This window comes from Mustela erminea, chromosome 2 (assembly GCF_009829155.1).
Source record: "Mustela erminea isolate mMusErm1 chromosome 2, mMusErm1.Pri, whole genome shotgun sequence".
NCBI classification, from domain to species: domain Eukaryota; kingdom Metazoa; phylum Chordata; class Mammalia; order Carnivora; family Mustelidae; genus Mustela; species Mustela erminea.
In genome coordinates, this window is record NC_045615.1 from 74,489,141 (window position 1) to 74,502,313 (window position 13,173).

At 36.2% G+C, this 13,173-nt stretch overlaps 1 long non-coding RNA gene across 1 annotated transcript in view; it reads right to left on the reverse strand.

Annotated features, from left to right (window-relative positions):
• Window positions 1-1,281: 1,281 nt before the first annotated feature.
• Window positions 1,282-13,173, reverse strand: part of LOC116584635 — a 29,887-nt gene continuing 17,995 nt past the window's right edge. Inside the window, exon 3 of the long non-coding RNA XR_004283267.1 lies at window positions 1,282-1,359. This is a non-coding gene — a long non-coding RNA (uncharacterized LOC116584635). The remainder of the gene's footprint in view (window positions 1,360-13,173) is intronic.

The window sequence follows — 13,173 nt, forward strand, 5'->3', positions numbered from 1 at the left end:
AGCTGGCATATGAGGAACAGATGTTAAAGAAGAGGTTGACAGTTTGGAGGAAATGGGCCTGTAGCAAAGAAGGGAAAGGCTTACAGTAATATTTTTCTCAGTACTGCAAAATAACGGAAGTGCCTGCTTCACAATCAGATCTAGGGTTAAAGTCCAGCCTTTTGATTAATAAGGTGTGTTACGTATTGCTAGTTACTTTAACTTTTAACTTCAGTTTCCCGGTTGGCAAATGAGAGAAAAATACCTTTACCTTACAGAAATTTTGTAATGATTTAATAAAAATAAATAGATAAAGTTCACTCCAATATAGCAACTGGCAGGTGGTAAGCACTCAGGAAACAGGAGTTGCAATTATCACTTCATATCAAATCCGATGGGGTCTGTTACCTCCAAGGAACAAGCTCTCTTGTAATCAAGAAAGTTTAGATTTCATCTCTGCTGCATCTATTTTCCTTTGTTCTTTCTCACTATTGAGGAAGATGTTTGAAAACCTCAGGTTTTCTCAGTTGTATTAAGAAAAAAAGAAAGTCAGGATTCAAGTCAATGTAAGTGGCCAGGAAGATCAGTGCCCACTTAAAAGAGGGGCTGTGTGCCATGTGGTCAGTCACTGTAGTGATGGCACTAGTCATTAGAGCATGGGAATAACAAGGAAAAAGCTGGGTCCATGGGCATCTGATTCCTCTTCCCAGGAGGTTATCAAAGCTTGCAGGTTCTGGGTATTATGTTATATTAAGGATGCTGTTGTTTTCTGCAATGCCTGTATTATAGAAGCAAAATGTACCATGAGGAATTTTCTGAGAGAACAGGAGGCTAACATGACGAAGTTGGCTCCCAAATGTCTCTGAGGGCTTTAAAGGTAACATATGTAGGTGAAACAGGCTAGATGTAAGAACAATTTGAGAGACAACAAAAGTTTCCAGGGCTGTGGTGCTCAGGACAAGAGAGACCACAACACTCTGCCCTAAAGGGAGCAGGTTAAGAGCCTGGGAATGTCAACCAAGCATGGTTTCTGCTTCCACTTTTCTCAAGAGAAGACAGATACCAAGATTTTTACATGAGATTTTCAGTACTGGTCTTTAAACTCAGTTTCATTCAATTTGTGCAAGCTCTAAATCTTATATAGGAAGAGAAGATGAGACGATAAAAGCCAAAATATCAACACTCTGTTATCACTTCTTTGTATTAAAACTTTTCAGTTTTTACGCACAGAGAGTGCTCGCTTCGGCAGCACATATACTAAAATTGGAACGATACGCACAGAGAATACTTCCTCACCAATGAAAAACTGGTCTTCTAAATAAGAGAGCAGGAATGGGTGCCAGTCCAGGACATACCAGTTGGAACATCGACCAAAACTCACTGCGTGAACATAAGAAATCCTATTAGGCTTCAGAATTAATCATTTGTAATTATACTAAACTACACATTTAATTACAAAGGTAATCATTTGAAACAAAGTCTGACACTTTTTATTTCATACACAAAAAAGAATCCTCTTGTATTTCTCCACTTCTTTATCTTTACTGTAAATGTATTCATTCTCCAAATAATTGGTTTTTTCCCATAATCAGTGTCATTGGATCCATCTCTTCGAATTCTAAATCAGAACACAAGATCTAGGGACATAAAGTGTGCTAAATCCCTTGACCAAGTGCACAACACAATAGTTCACAGTGGATGGGGGAGGTCTGAGCCTGAGACCACCTCCCCCACTAGGGAAATAGCAGTGCTAAGGATCATGAATCACCCTCAGGTTGTAAGACTCCAGGCAGAAAGATGTACAACATCCAAAAGAAGATAACAGACTTAGGTGCAGATCCAAAGAAGGGGTGGGTCAAGGCACTTTGCACATGTTATTTCTTAGAGCTGCCACCATGAAAATGCTGAGTTGGTTCCCATTAGGACCAACTTACTATTGAACAATTTGATATAATGATTGACAATGGACCTTGTTTTGGTGGATTTTTTGTTTGTTTCAAGCTCTTTTCAAACAAATTCTAAAAGTGGCAGAAAATGTTTGGTCTTTGAGAATGAGAGGGAAAGGGCTATGTGACACGATTTCTATATTCACAGAATGACTACTCTGTTTTCATACATGAGTGATGATTTCATTTCACATGCAACAGTGACACTGGTGGAAAGCCATCTTCCAGGACAAAGACTCTGCTGAGAGCATCTTTGGAAGCACACCAGTCCTAGCACCTTGTCTAAGCAAATGTTTTGACCCAATACAAATGTTTTTAGAGTTTTATTGGTCCTTCTGGCTAGCTGGATGGAAAATATGCAGTCTTTAGGAAAGTGAAAGATGGCCCCATGGAAGCTGTAGAAACCATGAAACCAGCAATGCCAACAGTGAGAAGACCACCCCTGTTCTAATGTGGGTTGCTTCCTTACCCACTGAATCTTTCTGAATTTAGAGAATCTGCTCTCATATCCTACTACTCTGTGCCCTCACTTGTTGCCTTTCTTTGGGTTCTATTTTCCTCATTTCTTCTGTAAGTTTAATTGAGTTTCAGAATGAAGTTGCGGTCACAAAATAGAAACAATTCTAAAAAAGTCATTATGAGGCCGAGTGCAGCAGGAGTGGGGGTAGGGAAGTCTAACAAGGCCGTATACAGAGACCAGGAATACAGGGCATCAAAGAACTCCAAGTAGATATAGTGAGCTCAGTAGCCAAAATTGAGTTCTATGGGAATACAAAGAAACTAAAGGACTAAACGAATTATCAAGATATCATTAAGATTACTAAAACAAAAACCACTTACTAAAACCATAGTCCTCAAGGCATAGCTGTTCTTAGAAATAAGACATGTCTTCTTACCTTCTGTAGAAAACACAAGCCTTACAGAAATGAACCTAGAGTCCTGGACTAAGTTCAAAATGTATTTCAGAAACCATCTAAAGGGATAATTCTGTCAGATTGATGTTTTGGGGAATGTGGACCATACAATTTTGGATTTTCCAACTTCCAAAAAGAAAATAAGTTTCATGTAAAATTACCAAATATTCATTATTGGTCACAAATTCAAAACTGAGGCACTGCTCATCCTGGAGTCAGAGGCTAAAAGATTGAGCTATACAGATTTCACTATTAGGAGCAGAAGTTAAGGGAAGTTGTTACATTTAAAAAAAAAAAAAAAAAAAAGCAAATTGTACAGAAATAGATTCACTTTCCTAATTTAAGGGAGAAATGGCTTTTTATATTATGATAAGGACGGGGAAATACTTATATTTTTTTGAGGCAATTAAAAATGTATAATTTGGCAAAGAGATTCCCTGTGTGTTCTCCTCTAGGATTGTGATAGTTTCCTATCTCACATTTAGGTCTCTCATCCACTTTAAATTTGTTTTTGTGTATTGTTAGAAAGTGGTCCAGTTTCACTCTTTTTCATGTTGCTGTCCAGTTTTCCCAACACCCTTTGTTGAAAAGACTCTCTTTCTCCACTGGATAGTCTTTCCTGCTTTGTCAAATATTAGTTGTCCTAGAGCTGTGGAGTTGTGTGTCCATTTCTGGGTTTTCTATTCTGTTTCATTGACCTATGTTTCTGTTTTTGTGCCAGTACCACACTGTCTTCATGACTACAGCTTTGTAATAGAACTTGAAGTCCAGAATAGTGATGCCTCCAGCTTTGATTTTCTTTTTCAACATTGCTTTGGCTATTCGAGGTCTTTTGTGGTTCCATACAAGTTTGAAGATTGTTTGTTCCAGCTCTGTGAAAAATGCTGGTGGTATTTTGACAGGGATTGCATAAAATGTGTAGATTGTTTTGGGCAGGATAGACATTTTAACAATATTTGTTCTTCCAATCCATGAGCATGGAATGTTTTTCTGTTTCTTTGTGTCATCTTCAATTTCTTTCATGGTGTGCTCTATAGTTTCCAGAGTACTGATTTTTATCTCGTTGGTTAGGTTTATTTCTAGGTTATCTTGTGGGTTTTGGTGCAATTATAAATGGGATTAATTTCTTGATTTCTCTTTCTGCTGCTTCAATTATTGGTGTATAGAAATGCCACAGATTTCCGTACATTGATTTTGTATCCTGTGATTTTGCTGAATTCATGTATCAGTTCTAGCAACATTTTTTGTGAAGTCTTTAAGGTTCTTTACAATGGAGTATTGTGTTGTCTGCAAATAGTGAAAGTTCAGCTTCTTCCTTGCTAATCTGGATGCCTTTTATTTCTTTTTGTTTTCTGGTTGCTGAGTCTAGGACTCCCAGTACTTTATTAAATAACAATGGTGAGAGTGGACATCCTCATCTTCCTCCTGAATGCAGAGGAAAAGTTCTCACTTTCTCCCCACTGACGCTAATACTAGCTGGATCTTTCATAAACGGCCTTTACGATGTTAAGATATGTCCTCTTTATCTCAACTTTGTTGAGGCCACAGCAACTTCTTACTAGACACATCTTTGGAGGCAAGTAAAACAAAAGCAAAAATGAACTATGGGGACTTCATCAAGATAAAAAGCTTCTGCACAGTAAAGGAAACAGTCAACAAAACAAAAGCCAACCTATGGAATGGGAGAAGATATTCACAAATGACATATCTGATAAAGGACTAGTACCCAAAATCTATAAAGAACTTATCAAACTCAATACCCCCCAAAAAAATAAAAATTAAAAAAAAAATAATCCAGTTAAGAATTGGGCACAAGACATGAATAGATGTTTTCCCAAGGAAAATATCCAGGTGGCTAACAGACACCTGAAAAGATGCTCAACATCACAGATCATTGGGGAAATATAAATCAAAACTACGATGAGATACCATCTAACAGCTGTCAGAATGGTTAAAATTAACAAAACAGGAAACAAGAGATGTTGGCAAGGATATGGAGAAACGGGAACTCCCTTACACAGTTAGTGGGAATACAAACTGGTGCAGCCATCCGGAAAACAGTATGGAGTTTCCTCAAAAAGTTAAAAACAGAACTGGCCTACAATCCAGCTATTGTACTACTAGATACTTACCCAAATGATTAAAAAAAAATATTGATTTGAAGGGGTACATGTACCCTGATATTTATAGCAGCATTATCAATAGCCAAATTATGGAGAGTCTGAATGTCCAATGTCCACTGACTGATGAATGGATACAGAAGTATATGTATATGTGTGTGTGTGTGTGTGTGTGTGTGTGTGTATGAAGTACATATATATATGCAGTATATATATATATATATATATATATATATATATATACACACACACACACACTATCACATGTGGTATTCCAGTTCTAACGATATGTGACACACATACACACATATATATACATATATATTGCAATATTACTCAGCCATCAAAAAGAATGAAATCTTGCCACTTGCAACAATATGGATGGAGCTAGAGTATATTATGCTAAACAAAATAAGTCAGAGGAAGACAAACACCATATGATTTCACTTAGATGTGGAATTTAAGAAACGAAACAGATGAATGTAGAGGAAGAGGAGGGGGAAGAAAAGAGAGAGGGTGGTAAACCATAAGAGATTCTTTTTTTTTTTTTTTTTCCAGCATAACAGTATTCATTATTTTTGCACCACACCCCGTGCTCCATGCAATCCGTGCCCTCTATAATACCCACCACCTGGTACCCCAACCTCCCACCCCCCGTCCCTTCAAACCCCTCAGATTGTTTTTCAGAGTCCATAGTCTCTCATGGTTCACCTCCCCTTCCAATTTCCCCCAACTCCCTTCTCCACTCTAAGTCCCCATGTCCTCCATGCTATTTGTTATGCTTCACAAATAAGTGAAACCATATGATAATTGACTCTCTCTGCTTGACTTATTTCACTCAGCATACTCCTTCAATTTGGTCTCTGTAGTTAAGAATCTCTTATGATTCACAAACCATAAGAGATTCTTAACTACAGAGACCAAATTGAAGGTTGCTGGAGGTGAGGTGAGTGGGGGGATGGGCTCAATGGGTGACGGGTAAGAGCATTTGTGATGAGCACTGGGTGTTGTATGTAAGTGACAGATCACTAAATTCCACTCCTAAAAATCAATATTACACTATATGTTAACCAACCAGAATTTAAATAAAAACTTGAAACAAAACATGACAAAAAAAGAATGTATAATTTGGGAAGAAAATCTCAGATACTTATTTTCCTTATAAGTTGATTAAAAATACTCTAACACTAGTCATTTTGAGTAAGTTCAGTTAAATAAACACAATTGGATAACTAAAAAGCATATTACCAACTCTTAAGTTTCTCAGGTTTAAATAAGAAATATACATGTCAAGTCAAAGATAATGCCAGATCTGAAATCTGATGGTCTACCCATAGAACATGACATATAGATTTCCTGGGAGCTATTCAAATCCACTCTGGGCACGGAATATTTTGGATCTGAAGAAAAGTTTCACTGATATCAGGAGTTCTCACTTGGTATTAAGTCTGCTGCTGTTTCCAAACAGAAAAAAATGAAAATGCTCTCTTGTCTTAGATGTGAAAGACTAATTGAGTTTTCTTTGAAAATGACTGAAGTATTTTGAGATTAATTTTCCCTAAATTTTGAATTATTTCCAGTTCCAATATAAGTTACACACCAAGGAAAAGAAATCAGTTCCCTATAGGAACACCTACTGAGCCCCAGAGGATTTGTTTGTATATCAGATTGTAATTTATTTCTCACTTAGAGCTCACTGCCATATACTGCTGATAAAGCAAACTAGATTGTGAAATTCAGAAACTGCCAAGGTTGGCTAGCAATGCTGCTCAACACAAAAGGAAGCAATCCTAATGCACCTGAAATGCCTAGGGACTTAGAAAGCAAAACCTACTTTTTTCACTTGTCATTTGTCTTGGGATGGGTTGGTTGAAATCATAAGGAATATTTTCCAGCTGAACACGCTCTTATAAAAATGCAAATAATTTGCTTGCATTGGAAAAATACCAGAGACTATCATGCTTTTAAATATATATTTAAAGTATATTAAGGAATAAACAGGGAGAGGTATGAATACCAGGAACAAAAGGTACAAGCAATAAACAAAATTAAATCCCTATGTATTGAGCGTATGATGATAAGAAATGTGATGGCTACCAAGACTGAAAAACAGAATCCCTTCTTTAAAGGAACTAAAATCTAATATAGTAGCAAAACAAGATAAAGATGTGAAATGACAAATAGCTTCACCTGCTTAAAATGCAAGTATTGAGAAGGGAGAAAGGATATGAGGCAATACAAAATTAACTACCAAAAGTGACAATCACTACAAAGAAGAAAGGAATAACTTTAGCTTGGTTTGGTGACGGAAAAAGAATTTGAGCTCAGCCTTGGAGAATGCGTGGAATAAGTGTGTTTGTAATGACACTACGTTTTACACACTTGGATATGCAAAAATTGTGAAATTACTTTATTCAAATCAAATACAGTTCAAGCTTGTGTGGTCCCTTGATGCAGGGGATTACTCTTTCTGTGCCAAGTTTGGGCAGGAGAATTTTGGTTTATGCCACACCCCTGATACCTAACTTTTCTCCAACTTGGTGAAATAGGAACCCCTTCACCCCCTTTCCCAGTTCCCCACTCATGTGGGCACTGCCAAAGAGAAAGTATAGATCCACAGTATTCTTTACTTGCCAATTGCTTCCATTCTCAGTCTTGGTATGATTCTCTGTAGGGGGTTGAATAGTGTCCCCCCAAAATTCATGTCCACCCAAGCCCTTGGAATGTGACTTTAATTGGAAATAGGGTCTTTGCAGATATAATTAGTTAAGGATCTCAAGATGAAATCATCCTGGGTTTAGGGTGAGTTCTAAATTCAGTGCAAATGCTTTTATAAGAAGAAGAGAGGACACAGAAACGGAAGAATACTATGGGATGATGGAAGCAAAGACTGGAGTGATGTGTCTATAAGTCAAGGAACACCTAAGAACTATAGCAACTACCAGAAGCTAGGACAATGGTGTGGAACCAGATTCTCCTTCAGAGCTTTCTGAAGGAAGCAACCCTGCTGACACATGAATTCTGTGCTTGTGGTATCCAGAACTGTAAGAGAATAAATTTCTGTTGTTTCAACCCATCAAGTTTGTGTTAATTTTTTGCAGTAGCCCTAGAGAACCAATGCATTCTCCTTTTCTCTTTCCTCCCTACCCTCAACACAGTCCCCTTCTTGCTCTCCTTCAATCCTAAACACATCTCTCAAGGATTTTGGCCTTCTGAATAAAATAAAATCAGGAAAACATTTTGTCTATCAATGGCTTCTATTTTTTGATTAGAAGAAACTCCCACTCCCTTATTCAAAGATCAAAAAATGTCTGAGAACCTTTTTGGACAAGGGAGGGGGGAAAAGAGGTAACAAAACACAAATTAGTATCTCAACAAATTATACTGCCACATGTGGAAAGTATATGTATAAAATCGCAGGTTGGAAAGTAAGTCCGCAAAGTACCAACTGGATATACCATGATCAAGAGATAATGATTACCATTCTACAGAAAATAGAGAATTAAAATAAGGAAATGGTCTAAAATAAGTTAAAAAGAATTGGGAGAACATTTAAATATTGAAATCGAAGCTAAAAGGCTTATCCAGATAGTCCCAAGTCTCCTGGATTCATGGCACCATTTGTATCTCAGTAATTTTTTTCCTGATACCTTTAGACCAAAAGAAATTCTTAAGATTTCCATTTATTAAGTAATTAGGTTCAAACAACTTAATAAGTACTTATGTCCTAACAAGTCAGTAATCATTTGAAAAATAATCATACATACATTTGAAGAAAAAATGCATAATATTTCATTCATAAGCAACCATAATTATTTGCCAATGGGATGTATATTACTTGATGGGCACCACGCTATTACTCAAGAGTCAAGATCACACTGGATGCTACCACCCTCATTTCAAGTCCCATTTCATTTCATGCTTTTTGTCACAGTCACTACTGAAAACTCACCTATGAAAAGATAAGATGTCATCATCAAAAGGAACTGTAGCATAATCTAATACTAAAGCTGTGAACTACCCTGAGATAGTAGTTTTGACAATGCCTGGAAGATGTCCACTGCACTTCTCTAAATTCTTACAAAAATCCTGTGGTATCGTTGTGAATGGGCAGCAGTACGCTGGGTGCTCCTCATTTGGAGGCCTTTGGTTTAGACATTCACCTCTGATGAGGAAGATGGACTAGACTGAGTAAGACAAAAAAAGGAAGACTCAGAATAAGGTACTTATCCAGATCCAGGGCTCAATGTTCTGAGTCCTTCTTTCTTGGAGATTTGATACATGAGCTAGGCAGCTCAACAATTCCATTTAAAATAGTGTCTCAAAAGCTAGTCACTTGGGGTTTAAAAAGATGACTAAGTTCCTGCTTTTCTTTATGATGCCCCTTTTTAAGAGGAATCACTTACTCTAATATTGGCAGAATGCTTCACAATTGCTGTTTGTACCTGTTTATCTGAGGGAGAAGTAGGGACTGTAGTTGTTTGTTTGACTTTCAGGGGAAATTTGAGCTTAAGAAAATTTGTGCAAAAGTAGTTTTAGAAGCATAGTACTAAAATTAATTGTTCTAGACAAATAAAATATTCCCTATCTTCTGTAGCTATAAATACTTTTATATCTTTCCATACAGACATTTAAAGGTATTTAAAGAATTCTTCCTTAGTAGACCACAAAAAAAAAAAAAAAAAAAAAATTCAGTCTTGCCAGAAAAAGACAAAGAACCAAGGCTCAGATGAATTAAGACTTGGTTCTGAGGCAGATCTGTGACCAATTTGCTGTAATCTTAGACAAGTCATTTCACTTCTTTGAGTTTCATGCTTTATTTCTAAAGCAGAATAAATTAATAAAATAAAATGATTTATACTAAAACCACAAACTGGCTACTCCAAGCTGGACATGACATGCAAATAAATGGATTTTGTTTGACTCCCTGTGATTTCAATTCCTTAATATGAATTAATTTCGATGCTAAAAAGACTTTTTACATAAAACTCAAGGTACCTGTCTGGCTTCTTTTGAATACTCTACCTGTATTGTCCCACAGCAAACAGCAAGACCTGAGCCACTGCTGCTCTCTTTGGTCAGCTCACATACTGTAAGTGAAACCCTTTGTTTTTTTATGCTCTTTGTCTGGCCCTTACAGGACTTGGATTTACAACCCTTGATCTGCATGATTGCTAAGCTCCCAAAATATCTAAGTACCCTGAATATATACTGAGAAAAGGATAAAATAGAGATTCATGTGTATATGTGCATATTTATTTAATTCCCTATTTTATTTTCATGGTATATATTTTTCTTTATCAAATAATATACCCTAGCCTTACAACTCCAAAGTTTAACCACCTTTGTGACTATACATATGCTACTGTTGTAAGCAAATAGAGATGCATTTTGGAATTATGTAAATTATTTTTATATAAATAGATGAAATATGTAGAACATATTTTATCAGCTAAACAAACCTAACTGATGGACTAGATCATATTTACCTCCACAGCAGATTCACTGAAACCATCAAATGCTGTGTATGTTTCAGATAGTGCTAAGAATCCGTACTGTTAAACAGGAAATGGATGGGGCTTAAACTATGAACTGCAGGAAGGAATTAGCTTTTCATGAATATTTTAATACATCATCAATAACCATTAGCCAATTAGCCACTAAAATGCAAGACATACATTTGAAACATTAAAATACATTTTAGAAGAAAAAATCTATAATTTATACATCTAAAGCCAGTTATTTCCATTTTTTAACTTTTCTCTCCAGTGTATTATCTATATGGGTTTCTAGGCACAGGTACACAGAATTTTGCTTTTTACTTTTTTGCCACTTAGCCTGATATCACAAACACTTTTCCATGTTGAACCATGTTCATAATATTTACCTAACACCATAATGTGATTTACTTAATCATTCCATGTTAGTGTTAAATTTATTCTCCATTTTTCACTATACTCTTTGCTGTAATAAGCTTCTTTATGCCCCTAGCTCTTTTTCCTTTTTTTGAAGAGTTTCTTTAGGATAAAGTCTCAAGAGTAGAATTATAGAGTCAAAAAGTGTAAACTCTTCTATGGCTTATGACATATATCACCAAATTGTTTTCAAGACGTATATGAATTCACATTTAATGTTTTAGCTTTATTGGGAATTTGCCAGCATTAAGCTATTATCAGTTTTAATGGTTATACCTAATTTAAAAGATGTTAAAATTGCCTCATTATTGCTTATTTGCATTTCTTTGAATATTAGTAATACCAAAAATTTCACCACGGGATTCAATATACTGGATCAAATGGTTAGGTAATCAATTTTTCTTTTCCCAAATAAAAAGCAGAAGTGAGATACCCTCATCATGAGTCTTAACACTATAGGAATACTGAAAAAAAGAGATGTGAAGCAACTTTCCTCAGTTTATCCCAACATACATTACCATCAACATAATGAAATCACCTATCCACGTGGAATTATTTTCCTACAGATGAAATCTATAACAGGACATTCTTATATTCTAAATATACTCAATTGTCAAATAACTCTTTGTTCATGATATTTTCATTTAGTTCTGAAACAGCTCTGTATATTTAAATCATAGAAATAAGAAGCATTGTCTAATGCATTTGTCTAATTTTGACTAGCAATAATTTGTGAGAGGGGTGTGCTTCCTACCAAAAGGATTAGTCACACTAAAGATTATTTGTAGATGTCCCAAAATTATTTTTCTGTGTAGTTTTCCTTAACTAAAATAATAGATGATAAATAATAACTAAACAATAGAGACATGCTTAGGATAATTGTCACGAAATGAAGTTCTACTGTTCGAAAAAAGCCTGTGCAAGTGTTAAAATTAGTTTTCTAAACTATTTCCCATTATTTTTCTCTAAAATAGTGCTTTAAAGTACATTTATATTAAAAGTCTTTCTCTTGTGGGAAATGAGGTTGGTTTCCACACTAACAACTACTTTGTAGAAATTTCCTTATTTTTGTTTCAGTAGACTTCCATGTGTCTTGTGAAATATGGCTTAACCGCATTTGGGGAGAATTGCCAGATACTACAAAGCTAGTTTCTATTTGTATTACAGAACACAGTTTCTTTAAAAAGTTAATAAGTGGAGCCCCCAGGGTGGCTCAGTTGTTAAGCCTCTGCCTTTGGCTCAGGTCATGATCTCAGGGTCCTGGGATTGAGCCCCTCATCGGGCTCTCTGCTCAACAGGGACCCTGCTTACCGCCCCTCCGCCTCTCTGCCTACTTGTGATCTCTCTCTCTGTGTCAAGTAAATAAATAAAATCTTAAAAAAAAAAAAACAAAGTTATTAAGTATTTCACATACTTTTTTGAAGAATATTCTAAAGAAAATATTATCCAATGAAAGCTCCACTTCATCAACTAACATTATAATAAGATTTTAAATTTTACATTAAAAGAATAATCCATATTTAAGAAAGAAAACAGAGGAACATATGGGAAGGGGGGAAAAGAAAAGAGGGAGGGAAACAAACCATAAGAGACTCTTAATGTTAAGGAACAGAATGCTGATGGAAGCAGGGTGGAGGACGGGCTAAATGGGCAATGGGTATCAAGGAGAGCATCTGTGATGGCCCTGGGTGTTGTATGAAGTGATGAATCACTGAATTCTACTACAGAAATCAATATTGTATGTTAACTAACTAAAATTCAATTTTTTAAAAAGGGGGGGGGGCACCTGGGTGGTTCTATTGTTAAGAGTCTGCCTTCCATTCACTTTATGATCCCAGGACCCTGGGCTCAAGTCTACGTGGGCTCTGCTTAGCGGAAAGCCTGTTTCTCCCTTTCCCATTCCCAGTCCTTGTCTTTCCTCTCTCACCGTCTCCCTCTGGGTCAAAAAAATAAATAAAATCTTAAAAAAAAAAAAAAAAATCCATGACAAGCACATAATGTATGTTCACTGAAGAAGGAAGCAGAGAGAAAAGGAAGGAAGGAAACACGAAAGGAGAAATGATTATTCCAGTAAATAAGAGTTATTTATATAATAATTACATTAATAGGTCAAGTTTGAAAATATAGTACTATCCCAGTTGGTGAAAAGGCTTTTGATTAAAAATAAAATAAGTTGGGGCGCCTGGGTGGCTCAGCGGGTTAAGCCGCTGCCTTCGGCTCAGGTCATGATCTCAGGGTCCTGGGATCGAGTCCCATATCGGGCTCTCTGCTCAGCAGGGAGCCTGCTTCCCTCTCTCTC